Here is a 14,123-nt window from a genome sequence, read left to right on the forward strand (position 1 = left end):
AATCAAGATGTAATTTTTAAAAATCTCATTGAAATTCAAATCCCAATTTCCACCCACAGATCTAGTGAAAGAATTTCCTGGGCTTATAGAGACATAGGGTGAGTCAGCAGCCAGCCTCTCTCCTGTAAGCAGGTTCAGGCCACAGGACCGGCTCCCATTCAGAGTGTGCAGCGGGGCTGGTACCTGTTCTTCCTGAAGGCTTGTCTTCTCCAGCTCTCCAAGCTCTTGCTACGTCCCCAAGAACCTGGGCTTGAAGACCCTCTGGGCTGCGGAGGGCCTTGACCAGTCTTGGGCTGACCCCAGGTTCTAGCCCAGGACTCTGACCACTGTTGAGCAGCCATGCGCTAATTCATCCCATAGGGTAAGAGTGTGAGAGGCTGGAATAGGACTTTTTCTTAAAGTTCTATTAATTTTTAATTAATTAATTTATTTTAATTTGAGGCTAATTACTTTACAATATTGTAGTGGTTTTTGCCATACATTGACATGAATCAGCCGTGGGTATACATATGTTTCCCAGCCTGAACCCCCCTCCCACCTCCTTCCCCATCTCATCCCTCAGGGTTGTCCCAGTGCACCAGCCCTGAGCGACCTGTCTCATGCATTGAACCTGGACTGGTGATCTGTTTCACATATGATGATATACATGTCTCAATGCTATTCTCTCAAATCATCCCATCCTCACCTTCTCCCACAGAGTCCAAAAGTCTGTTCTTTACATCTGTGTCTCTTTTGCTGTCTCGCATATAGGGTCATCGTTACCATCTTTTAAAATTCCATCTATATGTGTTACTATACTGTATTGGTGTTTTTCTTTCTGACTTACTTAACTCTGTATAATAGGCTCCAGTTTTATCCATCTCATTAGAGCTGATTCAAATGCATTCTTTTTAATAGCTGAGTAATATTCCATTGTGTATATGGAAGCTGTATTCCACAGCTTTCTTATCCATTCGTCTGCCAATGGACATCTAGGTTGCTTCCATATCCTAGCTATTGTAAACAGTGCTGCGATGAACATTGGGGTACACGTGTGTCTTTCAATTCTGGTTTCCTTGGTGTGTATGCCCAGCAGTGGGATTGCTGGGTCTTATGGCAGTTCTTTTCCAGTTTTTTAAGGAATCTCCACACTGTTCTCCATAGTGGCTGTACTAATTTGCATTCCCACCAACAGTGTAAGAGGGTTCCCTTTTCTCCACACCCTCTCCAGCATTTATTGTTTGTAGACTTTTTGATATCGGAGAAGGAAATGGCAACCCACTCCAGTGTTCTTGCCTGGAGAATCCCAGGGACAGCGGAGCCTGGTGGGCTTCCGTCTATGGGGTCGCACAGAGTCGGACACGACTGAAGCGACGCAGCAGCAGACTTTCTGATAGCAGCCATTCTGACTAGCATGAGCTGGTACCTCATTGTGGTTTTGATTTGCATTTCTCTGATAATGAGTGATGTGGAGCATCTTTTCATTTGTTTGTTAGCCATCTGTATGTCTTCTTTGGAGAAATGTCTGTTTAGTTCTTTGGCCTATTTTTTGATTGGGTCGTTTATTTTTCTGGAATTGAGCTGCATGAGCTGCTTGTATATTTTTGAAATTAATTCTTTGTCAGTTGCTTTGTTTGCTATTATTTTCTCCCATTCTGAAGGCTGTCTTTTCACCTTGCTGATAGTTTCCTTCCTTGTGCAAAAGCTTTTAAGTTTAATTAGGTCCCATTTGTTTATTTTTGCTTTTATTTCCATTACTCTGGGAAGTGGGTCATAGAGGATCCTGCTGTGATTTATGTCAGAATGTTTTGCCTATGTTTTCCTCTAGGAGTTTTATAGTTTCAGGTTAATTTTTTTTATTGGGAGGATTTTTCTTATTTTAAAAGTCAGAATACCCAAGGAAGAAAATATAGAAAACAGAAAAGCAAACAAAATCCCCCTAGCTCCTCACAATAACTCTACTCAGATCTAGCCACTAGGAATATTTTAGAATTTTCAACAGATACAAAAATCACCTCATGCTGTCATAATGTTTTATTATATTTTTAAAATTCAATAATATGCATACTTTTCCATATCAACAAATACTCTTTGCTGATATAACTTAAAAAAATTTTTTTTTATTTGGCTACTCTGAGTTTTAGTTGTGGCACACAGAATCTTTTAGTTGCAATGTGTGGGATCTAATTGCCTGACCAGGGATTGAACTTGGGTCTACTGCATTGGGAGCACAGAATCCTAGCCACTGGACCACAGGGGAGCTCCTGACATAAACTTTAATGCCTGAAAAACACTTCATTGTTTGGAAATAACATAATGTTATTTATCATACTCTATGAATGTTTAACATTAAAATTAAAGTGTCCAAGTTTTTAACTCTTACAGTTGGCACCATTGTGAAAATTGTTTTACATCTTGGATTTCTTTTTCAATTGTTTCCTCAGATAAATTCTTGGATAGTATTTCTGAGTCAAAGTGAAGAAATAATTTTGCAATAAACTGCCCATCTGCTCTTCTAAGGTTTATTCTAATTTATATTCCCATCCAGGAGTGTGTGCATGTCATTTCTGCACATCCATGCCCACCCTGGGCATTTAAAAACTTTTTCATCTTAGCTAATAAGAATTCAGAAAATAGTATCTCTCTTTAATTTAAAATGTTTGATTGATTTTGAGGTTGAGTGTATATTAATATGTTTATTGGTAATTTGTTACTTCTTGTGTGAATTGCCTATTCAACTGTCTCCTATCTACTTGGATACTCACCTTCTAACTGGTTTGAAAAAACAGTCAGTAAAAAGGATATTACCTCCTCATCTGTCACATACACTGAAAATATCTTTCCCTGATATCTCATTTGCCTTTTGGGCTTCCCTAATGGCTCAGCGGGTAAAAAAATCTGCCTGCAATGCAGGAGATGTGGGTTCAATCCCTGGGTCGGGAATGTTCCCTAGAAGAGGGCATGGCAACCCATTCCAGTATTCTTGCCTGGAAAATCCCCAGGGACAGAGGAGCCTGGCAGGCTACAGTTCATGGGGTAGCAAAGAGTGAGACACAACTGAGCGACTAACACTTTCACACAGAAGCTGGAAAGGCAAGGAAATGGATTTTCCTAAATAAAGTTGGTTAGATTGAACTCTTTCTTTGGGAAATTTTCTTTAAAGCTGAGGCATTTCCCCCTAGATATCACCAGAAAGTTCCCAAGGGCCTCTTTCTCTACCTTCTCAGGCTGATTGGCTCCAGGCCAGGCAAGAGGTCAAGAAAAAGATGTGGTGGCTCTGGAATAGGTCTGCCCCTCCCATCCTCAGCTTGTCTATGGTTTCTGCACAGCTTCCTGATCCTTCAGGGCAGACAGTGGTGATGGGGGTGGGGGAGACTCCTTGGCAGCTTCGGTGTGAGGAGCATGACTTTCAGATGCTTGACTCCCCAGGGCTAGGCCTGGGGTTAATCAAGGGGTATAGGAAAGGATACCAGGAATGAGGTTTCTCTGGTAGCAATACCAGGAATGGGGTTTCTCTGATAGCTCAGTTGCTAAAGAATCCGTCCGTCTGAAATGCAGGAGAACAAGGTTAGATCCCTGGATCAGGAAGATCCTCTGGAGAAGGAAATGGCAACCCACTCCAGTACTCTTGCCTGGGAAATCCCATGGGCAGAGGAGCCTGGCAGGTTACAGTCCATGGGGTTGCAAGAGTCAGACATGACTTAGCAACTAGACCACAGCCACATAGGAATAGAAGGAAGGGGATCTTGCCAAAGCACCATGGAGCTCCCAGGAAACTGTGCTGCTGGAGGTCTCCAGACCTGAGGAGAGATGGGGGGGGTGGTTCTGGCTTGGATTCTTACAGACTGTATTTGAATCTTGGCTCTGCACTTTTACCCCAAATGCTTTGGGGGAAGTGACTTAATCTGAGCCTTTACTTCCTCATGGTGAATTGGGAACACCACTTTAATAATGGGCTCCTGTGAGCACTGAAAGAGGTGATACACTGAAAGAGTCTGGCAACTCAGGTGTCAACTGTAATAACCAGCAGTGTCTGCTTAGAGCGCTGTGTTGACAGGGTCAGTCAGAAAGGTGCTGGGACCAACCAACAGAGTCTGCATGAGGTGAGATGTGAGGAAAGGGGATGGGGGGCAGGGCTGGTGCATATATGGTGTTAAATAAATAACTAAGAACTCCCTTTCCTCCTTTCTGGGAGGCCATCTTCCCTACTTGTCACTCCTTTACCTATAAGTGCCTGGATGTCCCCTGTCCTCTGACCCCAGCCACAAACCCATGGAGCCACTGTAGGTCTGCAGTTCGAAACCCAAAGGAGGCTGGATTCCTATTTGCAGAAATCTCCCTCCTGTTTTTGCCCCAGGAGGCACATAACTAATAGCCTCAGGGGGCTGACTTCAGATTGGGAAATGTGTCTAAATGTACAATTTTGAAAAAAAAAAACTCTCTACTTAGCAAATGACTGCAAGTTTACATGCTAAAATATTAATGGTGACATTATACACATATTTTACCTAAATAAACACTGTATGTGTTCATTATATACATATATACATAAGCAGAACTTATATGAATGAAGCAGAACTTCATTTCATTTTGTGCATTAATGTATTTCACATTGAACATTTATTATATTTTTTATTAAAAGCAAAATCCCATTGAACAATACACTTTTCCTTGAATAATTGTGTCCATGTTGCTTTTTCTTTAAAGTACTGAAATCTATATGGGCAGATGGATCAAAGTATAGCTTGAACAGTTCAAATGTCTTGCGCTCTCCCCTTATTCATTTTGATCCTTACTCATCTGGGCGCCTTTGAAAATCCTTAGTCCCTGAGTAAGGAAGATCCCTTGGAGGAGGTCATGGCAACCCACACCAGTATTCGTGTCTGGAGACTCTCATGGACATAGGATCCTAGTGGGCTACAGGCAATAGGGTCACAGAGAGTCAGACAGGACAGAAGCAACTGAGCATGCACAGGCTAGAACCCCCAAAGAGTTCAACTCAATATCTCTCCCCTCAACTCAATACCATGTTCAGAGCTCCATGAGTCCTAGCTCTGTGCCAGGGGTGGGGGGATCACACTAAATATGGATGATCTCCATCCTCTAGTGGTTGGGCAAGTGAAGGAAGGAGATAAATGCCTTTCAGTGGCTTGCATTCAGAGATGAAAGAATTATACACAGGTGGGAGAGGTAGAAGGAGGCTTCCCAGCAGGCAGTGGGGTCACCCCCAGCTGTAACTTGGGCCCCTGCAGGGTCCTCTCAAGCTTGGTTGAGGCTTGGGGTCCCTAGGTGTTCTGTGGAGCTCTCTGAAAGGGGGCCTCTTCCCTGCTGATTCTGAGGGCAGAGCTGTTGAGAGCTGGGTCTGTGGGGCAGTTGTTCTGGGGAGCAGCCACTAGGACAGGCTCCTGTTGGCATATTCCCCACAGCTTCCTGGGGCCTAGCGGGAGCACTGCCCCTGGGGAGCCCTCCCCTGCAGGTTGAGAGCTGCTCCTAGCCCAGAGGAAGAGTGAAGTCGCTGTCTTCAGACCTCAGAGAGAGGCAGGCTTGGTAAGCTGCCTCCCAGAAGTGGAGAGTGTTCCTGGCAGTTCCCCTGTGGACTCAGGCTGCAGCAGTCCTCGCTGCTCCTGGCTACTGGTGAGGAGATCAGAGAGGCAAGGCTAGGGCGTGGAGTGGGTTCAGGAATTGGGCTCTAGGCCTGACTCTGCCGCTAATTCTCGGGGCAAGCCTTGTTACTTAGTACATGCCAGACACTGTGTGAGATATTTTATGCATATTTTTAAAAAGTATTTTCATTCTTTTACTACTGAAGAAATTGAGACCCAGAGAGGCTCCATAAATTACTCAAAGTCACACAGGTGGAATTTCTCTCCAGTTCTCTCTGGCTCCAAAGCTGGTGCTCTTCCTCCTGCGCTGCGTCTGCCTCTGGACTCCCCATCTCTTCCTCATCCTATAAAAAGGCTGAACTTGATGAAGGGAGGGGGACAGGAAGGAAGCACTTCACTAAACAAGCCGATCTGTGCCTCTCACCCACCCAGGGGCTTACTGTCATTGCCATCAGAGCCACTGTGCCTGTGGAGTTCCCTACCAAGGTTGGGTTTGCACCAAGGTGTCTGATCTCTGGGGTCTGAGTCCAGAGCAGCCCTGATCTCGGCGAGGTAGCAGAGAATGCTGGCATGAAGCGAGATCTTAATTCCCTACCCAGGAATTGAACCTGTGTAGCCTGCATGAAAACTAAGAATCTTAGCCACTGAACTAGCAAGTGCTAGAGGCTAGAAGCTAATTTTCCCTGGCTCTTTGTCCTCAGTCAAAAATGCCTTTATCACAGCTGTAGAAACTGTAAATGTAGGTACAAAGTTTATCATTAGAGACACGGCACAGCGACAAGTGGGAGAGCACATAGAGAAATAGTTCGTTTAGTTGAGAGAGAAGCAAGGCAGAGAGGCACACCTATAAAGAGAGGGTGTGGGTGTCCCCCCTAGTGAGGAGGAGCACAGTGAAGAGGGGGTTAAGTCATTTACGTGGGTCAGTTCTTCCAGGTCTTTGTCTTCCTTGAGGCCAATTATCTGGTTTCTTTTTCCACACTTGACTTACCCTGGGACCCTCCCATGAGATGCGCACATACCCCTCAGCCAAGATGGGTCTTAAAGTGAAGGCTTCTGGGAGGATCAAGACTCATTATGGCCTTGCATCATCTCCTTTTTACTCCAAGAAGCTTTTCTGTGTATGTGTAGTGTCTCCCTTATCCTTTACTCAGACATGGTTTTTGCCCCTTTGTCCTTGCCATGATTATTCCCTTGAGATGTTTACAAGAGACAAACACTGGCTATCTACCCTGTTTCTGTTGTTACTTCCATTTCCAAGAGCAAACTGGGGCCTGGTTGTAAATTCCTCAGCTGGAGCCCACTTATCTCTTGCCTCAGGAAATGCAAACAGGAGGCTGGCTGATTGTAAATGTCCAACCTGGAGCCCATCTATCTCCTACTTCAGTCCCATCTGGTGACCTCAGATACCCCTTCCCATCCCCCCACAGTGGCCCCAGTCCACACAATGGAAGCTGCTTTCCTTTCCTTTTCTTTTCCCTTCCTTCTTTCCTTCTCTTCGCACAGCCGCGGCCTGAAAATCAACTTGAGGAAAATACAAATAGATTACTCCAGAGAAGACCCCGATCTCAGGAGAAGCTGAGGCTGGGGCCTACTTTCTGCAAACTTTCAGGGACTCTGTAGGATCTACCTTTCTCCATCTGAAGCTTCCCAAATCCAGGCTCCTTCTCTCCCTGCCACCCTTTGCGGAGTGAAGACCCCAGTGCCCTGTGTCCTCTGCTTGGCTTGAGGATGCTGCCCCTTAGGATTCTGAGCTCGAGCTGTGCTTCCACAGCTCTTTCCTATTCATGACTTCACCCACAGCCCTGCTTCATGGGGGCAGGAGAAAGGGGTCAGTAGGCACGTAATTCCATGGCCATTTGACAGATGAGAAAACTGAGACCATACAAGTAGGAGGCACACCTTCCACCTCCGAGTTCCTGCTCTTCACTCCTGATTCAGTCATTCTGTGCTCCTTTCTTCACCCTCTATGGAGTTTTTCTGATGAAGGTGGAATGCAGAGTCTGGAACGCAGGCTGTCTCCCTGAGTTTCCTAGGTTTGTGCCAGTAGCTCCCAGGCTGCCCCTTCTACAGGAGTTGGACTTATCCTCTGCTCCATTCCTGCTGACAAGAACCCCTTCAGAGCTTTGTTTATCCCCCAGAAGAAACTGGAAACCTGCTGGCCTGCTAAAGGCTCCATCGGAAAATACATCCCAACCACCTGGCCTGGTCTCTGTCCACCCAAAAGTGGAAATGACACCCCACTACCACCCAGGATCAGACATGGGAGGCTGGCAGCAGGACTCTGCAGCAGCCCCGGGATCATGTGAATCAGGGGAACCAAACACTTGTGTTCTCCTTCCAGAGAAGATTTAAGTTTCTTGTTGTTCTCGTTGGGGAGGGAGCTGATCTTGCCAGGTGCCAAAAATGCTAATGAGGTCCCAAGAGAGAGCCTGCCTGGAAGAAAGAGCACTGAACCTGGACTTGCACAGGACTTGGCTGATTCCCAGAGGTGTGACTTTGGGCAAATCAAGTTGCCTCTCTGAGCCTGCCTTGGAGGGTTGTTTGGAAGGAGTGATGAGGCAACACTGCAGTACATATGGCCTTACAAAAATGCTCATGACATACTGGTATGAAAAAGCAGGTTACCAAAAGTTGTGTACAGTAGGCCCTCATTACTGTGAAACACAGAAAAACTGTGGAGCGCTGTATACAATGCTGGTAGTGCTTGTTCTGGGTGATGGGACCATGGATGTTTTATAATTTTCCCCATTTATGTCTTCTAATTCTTTTCCTAGAGTGGGCATGTGTTCTATATGTACCAGCTATTGCCACAATAATACTGCAAAAGAGATCAGTCCCAAAACTCCGTAGGCTTATAACACAAGGATTCATTCTCACACTCACGGGTCAGCAGGTCGACCGCTATTTGATGGATGGAGATGGGGTTTGACAGGGCTGCTCTGTCTCAGGCTGCAGGTCACCTGGGCCTGCTTCTCTCTGCAGGTTGGATTGAGGGCTGCTCACCTATGCTCACTTTGGGACTCTGGCTTAAGGGACAGCAGTTATACTGGACTTGCCTCTCCCTCCAGATCACCAGCGCCTATGACACAAGCTAAACCACAGAGCATATACAAAGCCTCTGCTCACATGATTTCAACAACATGTCACTGGCTAAAGCAGGCCACACAGCAAAGCCCACCATCAGTGGGGAGGGAAAGTATATGCCACCACAGTAGGAATGGGAGGAGAATGAACATATGTTGAATTTTGTATTTGTTCAGTTGCTCAGTCGTGTCCGACTCTTTGTGACCCCATGGACTGCAGCACACCAGGCTTCCCTGTCCTTCACCATCTCCCAGAGCTTGCTAGAACTCATGTCCATTGATTCGATGATGCCATCCAACTACCTCATCCTCTGTCATCCCCTTCTCCTCCTGCCTTCAATCTTTCCCAGCATCAGGGTCTTTTCTAACGAGTTGACTCTTTGTATCAGGTGGCCAAAGTACTGGAGCTTCAGCTTCAACATCAGTCCATCCAATGAATATTCAGGACTGATTTCTTTTACGATTGACTGGTTTGATCTCCTTGCTGTCCAAAGGACTCTCAAGAGTCTTCTCCAACACCACAGTTCAAAAGCATCAATTCTTCAGTGCTCAGTCTTCTTTATGGCCCAACTCTCACATCCATACATAACTGCTGGAAAAATCATAGTTTTGACTCTATGGACCTTTGTCAGCAAAGTGATGTCTCTGCTTTTTAATATGCTGTCTAGGTTGATCATAGCTTTTTTCGCAAGGAGCAGGCATCTTTTAATTCCACAGCTACAGTCACTATCCGCAGTGATTTTGAAGCCCAAGAAAATAAAATCTGTCACCATTTCCATTGTTTCCCCATCTATTTGCCATGAAGTGATGGGCCCAGATTCCATGATCCTCATTTTTTAAATGTTGAGTTTTAAGCCAACTTTTTCACTCTTTCACCTTCATCAAGAGGCTCTTTAGTTTCTCTTTACTTTCTGCCATAAGGGTGGTATCATCTGCATATCTGAGGTTATTGATATTTCTCCCAGCAATCTTGATTCCAGCTTGTGCTTCATCCAGCTGAATAGTAATCTAAATATATTACTTATATAATAAAACAAGAATGATGTGCTTTGTGAGACGTATTCATGCTGCTGCTGCTGTTGCTAAGTCACTTCAGTCGTGTCCGACTCTGTGCGACCCCATAGATGGCAGCCCACCAGGCTCCACCATCCCTGGGATTCTCCAGGCAAGAACACTGCAGTGGGTTGCCATTTCCTTCTCCAATGCATGGAAGTGAAAAGTGAAAGTGAAGTTGCTCAGTCGTGTCTGACTCTTAGCGACCCCATGGACTGTAGCCCACCAGGCTCCTCCATCCATGGGATTTTCCAGGCAAGAGTACTGGAGTGGGGTGCCATTGCCTTCTCCGATGTATTCATATTATCCACTAAAAAAGAATCCTAAGGGGCTTGCCAAATAAAACCAGGGAGTCATTTTATAATCTTATTGTTGGAAGGTAGAACAAATGTTCTATCCTCTAACAATCCTAAAGGAAATCAATCCTAACCATTCATTAGAAGGATTGATGCTAAAGCTAAAGCTCCAATACTTTGGCCACCTTTTGCAAAGAGCTGACACATTGGAAAAGACCCTGATGCTGGGAAAGATTGAAGGCAGGAGGAGAAGGAGACAACAGAGAATGAGGTTGGTTGGCATCTTGACTCAACGGGCATGAGTTTGGACAAGCTCCAGGAGATGGTGAGGGACAGAGGAGCCTGATGTGCTGCAGTCCATGGGGTCACAAAGAGTTGGACACAACAGAGAGATTGAACAAGACAGGAACAAAAGTTAAACAGATAGGCTGACCTCTGCCTTCACCCTCTCTGATCTTCTAAGATAAGTGGCCAGTACTGTTTCGGGCTTATACAGTGCCACACAAGAAGGTGGCAACACAGATTCATGGGCATTTATAGCCAAAGGCCATCTTTGATTGTTCCCACCCAGATCTGCCTGAATCCACTTCTAGCTGAATTCCTTTCTTTTGGTTTCTCTCAGTTCATTTAGTCATTCATTCAAGGTATATTTATTGAGTACTTGCTATGTGCTGGCACTCCTCTAGCGATGGGATTATTTTCTTTTAACTTTTTATTTCATAATCAGTATAGCTGATTAAGAATATTGTGATAGTTTCAGGTGGACAGCAAAGGGACTCAGCCATGCATATACAAGTATCCTTTCTCCCCCATGGGGTTATTTTGGTGAACAAGGCAAGTGTTGGTAAACAAGGAAATTTCTCTAGGGTCTCCTTTCTAGTGGGGAGGTGGGAGAGATACCAAGTGTTGGGGGAAAATGCTAGTGAAGTTGACAATACCAAGTAGTGTGACTGCTCAGCAGTAAGGAAATAGCGCAGTGCACCAGAAATGGATAGGAAAGAGGACAGCTGTTTCAGATGGTGTGGTCAGGGAAGTCTTGCTTGGGGAGGTGATGTTGGAAATTATTGGAAGATGCCTTTTGGGACCTGACCTTTTTTACCTGGGCTCTTCAGGCCTTGACTCTGAGTCCCACTCAAGAATTTGGCTTGGCTTCTTCCCACCAGCTCACTCTTCACTTTGGCCTACCTTGAGGAGCTCTCTTTCCTAGTTGAATTTCAAAACCCAACCCAGTTTCCCAGAGTTGGCTGGTGTCCTAGTCAGCTTAACTAGTCCTCAACAAAGAGGAGACCCACAAAATCCTATTAGATCAAGCCAACTACTGTTGGCTATTGTTCACCAAACTAGTAGGCATTTATTGAATATTTTCTATAAACTGAACCAATAGGCATTTATGGAGCACCTATTGTATGCCAAATCAAGTCATTTACTAAGTTCTTACCGCATAACCAAGCCAACAAGTATTTATTTACTGTATGCCTGGAACTGAGGAGAACACAAAGGTTCTAGCTATTTCTAAGAAGCTGCAATTGAGTTATAGGGGCAAATGTTACACAAATGTAGCTGTAAAAGGCAGGGATTCATAGAATAAGTATTATGCTGCACGGGAATTCCCTGGTGGTCCAGTGGTGAGGACTTTTTGCATAGAACAAGCTCAAAGCCCTTTGGGACCCAAGAGGTGGGCCTAGAGATCAGCATGGAATGAGGCAGCCACAGAAGGCTTCACGGAGGAAGTGGGCTTTAAAGGACAGATAGGACTGAGATAGAAAAGACAGGTGGGGACTGGGCCTGGGCAGCATGGCTCCTGGGGAGTCCGTGCTTGGGAACTGTGGAATATGATTCTGGGTATTGATTACGTGGGCCTGGTGCTCTCTCCTTTCTGGTTTGTCAGCATTCTGGTAACAGCCAGCTCCTCCATGTCCCCTGTTTCTTCTAGGTCACAGCTGGATTCCTTAGAATAGATAATAATTTGCCTGAGTGATCAAGGGCTGATGTCATCTGTCAGAATGGGCAGCCCTGCAGAAAAGTATTTGTGATAGTCTGGGTAGATAAGAGCATAAGCCCGCAAAGGCTGGGCTCAGGATGTCCACGTACAATGTAGTTCTAGTCCAGATGTCCTCCCACCTCCTAACACTGACGTCTTTAAACATGATCACATTTCTTTCCTCGGCCTGGAGCCTTGAGACAGCAGCCAGGGCCATCTAGAATTGATTAGATTTGAGGCATGGGCTCAATGATCTTTTACTAGATTTCTGGAAGCAGAAAGAATGGCCTCTTATCATTTTTATTACTCTGATGGCTAATAACATAGTCTACTTTCCAAAAACCAGTCAGGAGAAAATCTGAACTTATAAAATGACCCCACTAAGGATAATCACTTTTTTTTTCCACACTAAAAATATTTTCATTGTACCCACTCTGAATAGACTGGGACTGGGGGAAAAGGGAGAATAAGCCACAGATTCAGGATCCCTGTAGAAAAGGAGCCCCTCCATCTCTTGACTATAAGACTTGATTCAGTTTATGAAATAGTCCATCTGCAGAATTACTTCATATTTCATTTATTTGCTGGTTAAAGGGACTATGTAAAGCTCAAAAGCCTTTGAACATTGTCATTATAGAGAGAATTATTTAGACCTTGGGCAAAGTAAGAACTGAAACTGAGGAGCAGATGTAAAACAGACTGGAAGATTCATTCTGAGGAGGAAATAAACCCGCACAGGCTTTCTCCTCCACTGGAGTCCCTGGGAGAAGTGAGAAGCAGCAGGCAGGCTCTCAGTGTTTCCTGCAGTTGCAGAATCAGCCCCCCTAGGAGGAAGTGAGTGGCAGCAGAAGGAGGGCTAAGGAGCCCTGTCATGTGCATGGTTAAAGAAAACCAGGCAGCCGGCTCTGGCTTCATCCTGGACACTTGCAAGTGTGTCATAGCAGGTGGCAGAGGAATGAGTATGAGCTGGCCTGAATCCAGCCAGCCACTCACCACTCGGCAGCTGTGGGGCCGTGCTGGCCTAGCCCTTTCGAGGCTTATTTGTATGTATAGAGGTTTATTAGGCCAACTCCTGTGTGCAAAATAGGAAGGAGCTAGGGAGGCTGGGAGAACCATCAGACCTCAAAGCAGATCTGACCTCTGAGGGAAGGAAGGCAGGCCTGGTTTATTTTTATTTAAATATATATATTAATTTATGTTAATATTTGGAACATGGAACACCAGGCTGGTTCCAAATTGGAAAAGGAGTATGTCAAAGCTGTATACTCTTACCCTGCTTATTTAACTTATATGCAGAGTATATAATGTGAAATGCTAGGCTGGATGAAGCACAAGCTGGAATCAAGATTGCCGGGAGAAATATCAATAACCACAGATATACAGATGACATCACCTTTATGGCAGAAACCGAAAAGGAACTAAAGAGCCTCCTGATGAAAGTGAAAGAGGATAGTGAAAAAGTTGGCTTAAAATTCAACATTCAAAAAATGAAGATCATGGCATCTGGTTGCATCACTTCATGGCAAATAGATGGGGAATCAATGGAAACAGTGACAGACTTTATTTTCTTGGGGTCCCAAATCACTGCAGATGGTGACTGCAGCCATTAAATTAAAAGTTGCTTGCTCCTTGGAAGAAAAGCTATGACCAACCTAGACAGCATATTAAAAAGCAGAGACATTCCTTTGCCAACAAAGGTCCATCTAGTCAAGGCTATGGTTTTTCCAGTACTCGTGTATGGATGTGAAAGTTGGACTATAAAGAAAGCTGAGCACCGAAGAATTGATGCTTTTGAACTGTGGTGTTGGAGAAGACTCTTGAGAGTCCCTTAGACTGCAAGGAAATCAAACCAGTCCATCCTAAAGGAGATCAGTCCTGAATATTCATTGGAAGGACTGATGCTGAAGCTGAACCTCCAATACTTTGGCCACCTGATGGCAAAGAACTGACTTATTGGAAAAGACCCTGATACTGAGAAAAATTGAAGGCAGGAGAAGGGGACAACAGAGGATGAGATGGTTAGATGGCATCACCGACTCAATGAACATGAATTTGAGCAAGCTCCGGGGATTGGTGATGGACAGGGAAGCCTGGTGTGCTGCAGTCTATGAGGTCATAAAGAGTCAGA

Source organism: Giraffa tippelskirchi, chromosome 7 (assembly GCF_054371585.1).
Source record: "Giraffa tippelskirchi isolate mGirTip1 chromosome 7, T2T-mGirTip1v1.2.pri, whole genome shotgun sequence".
NCBI lineage: Eukaryota > Metazoa > Chordata > Mammalia > Artiodactyla > Giraffidae > Giraffa > Giraffa tippelskirchi.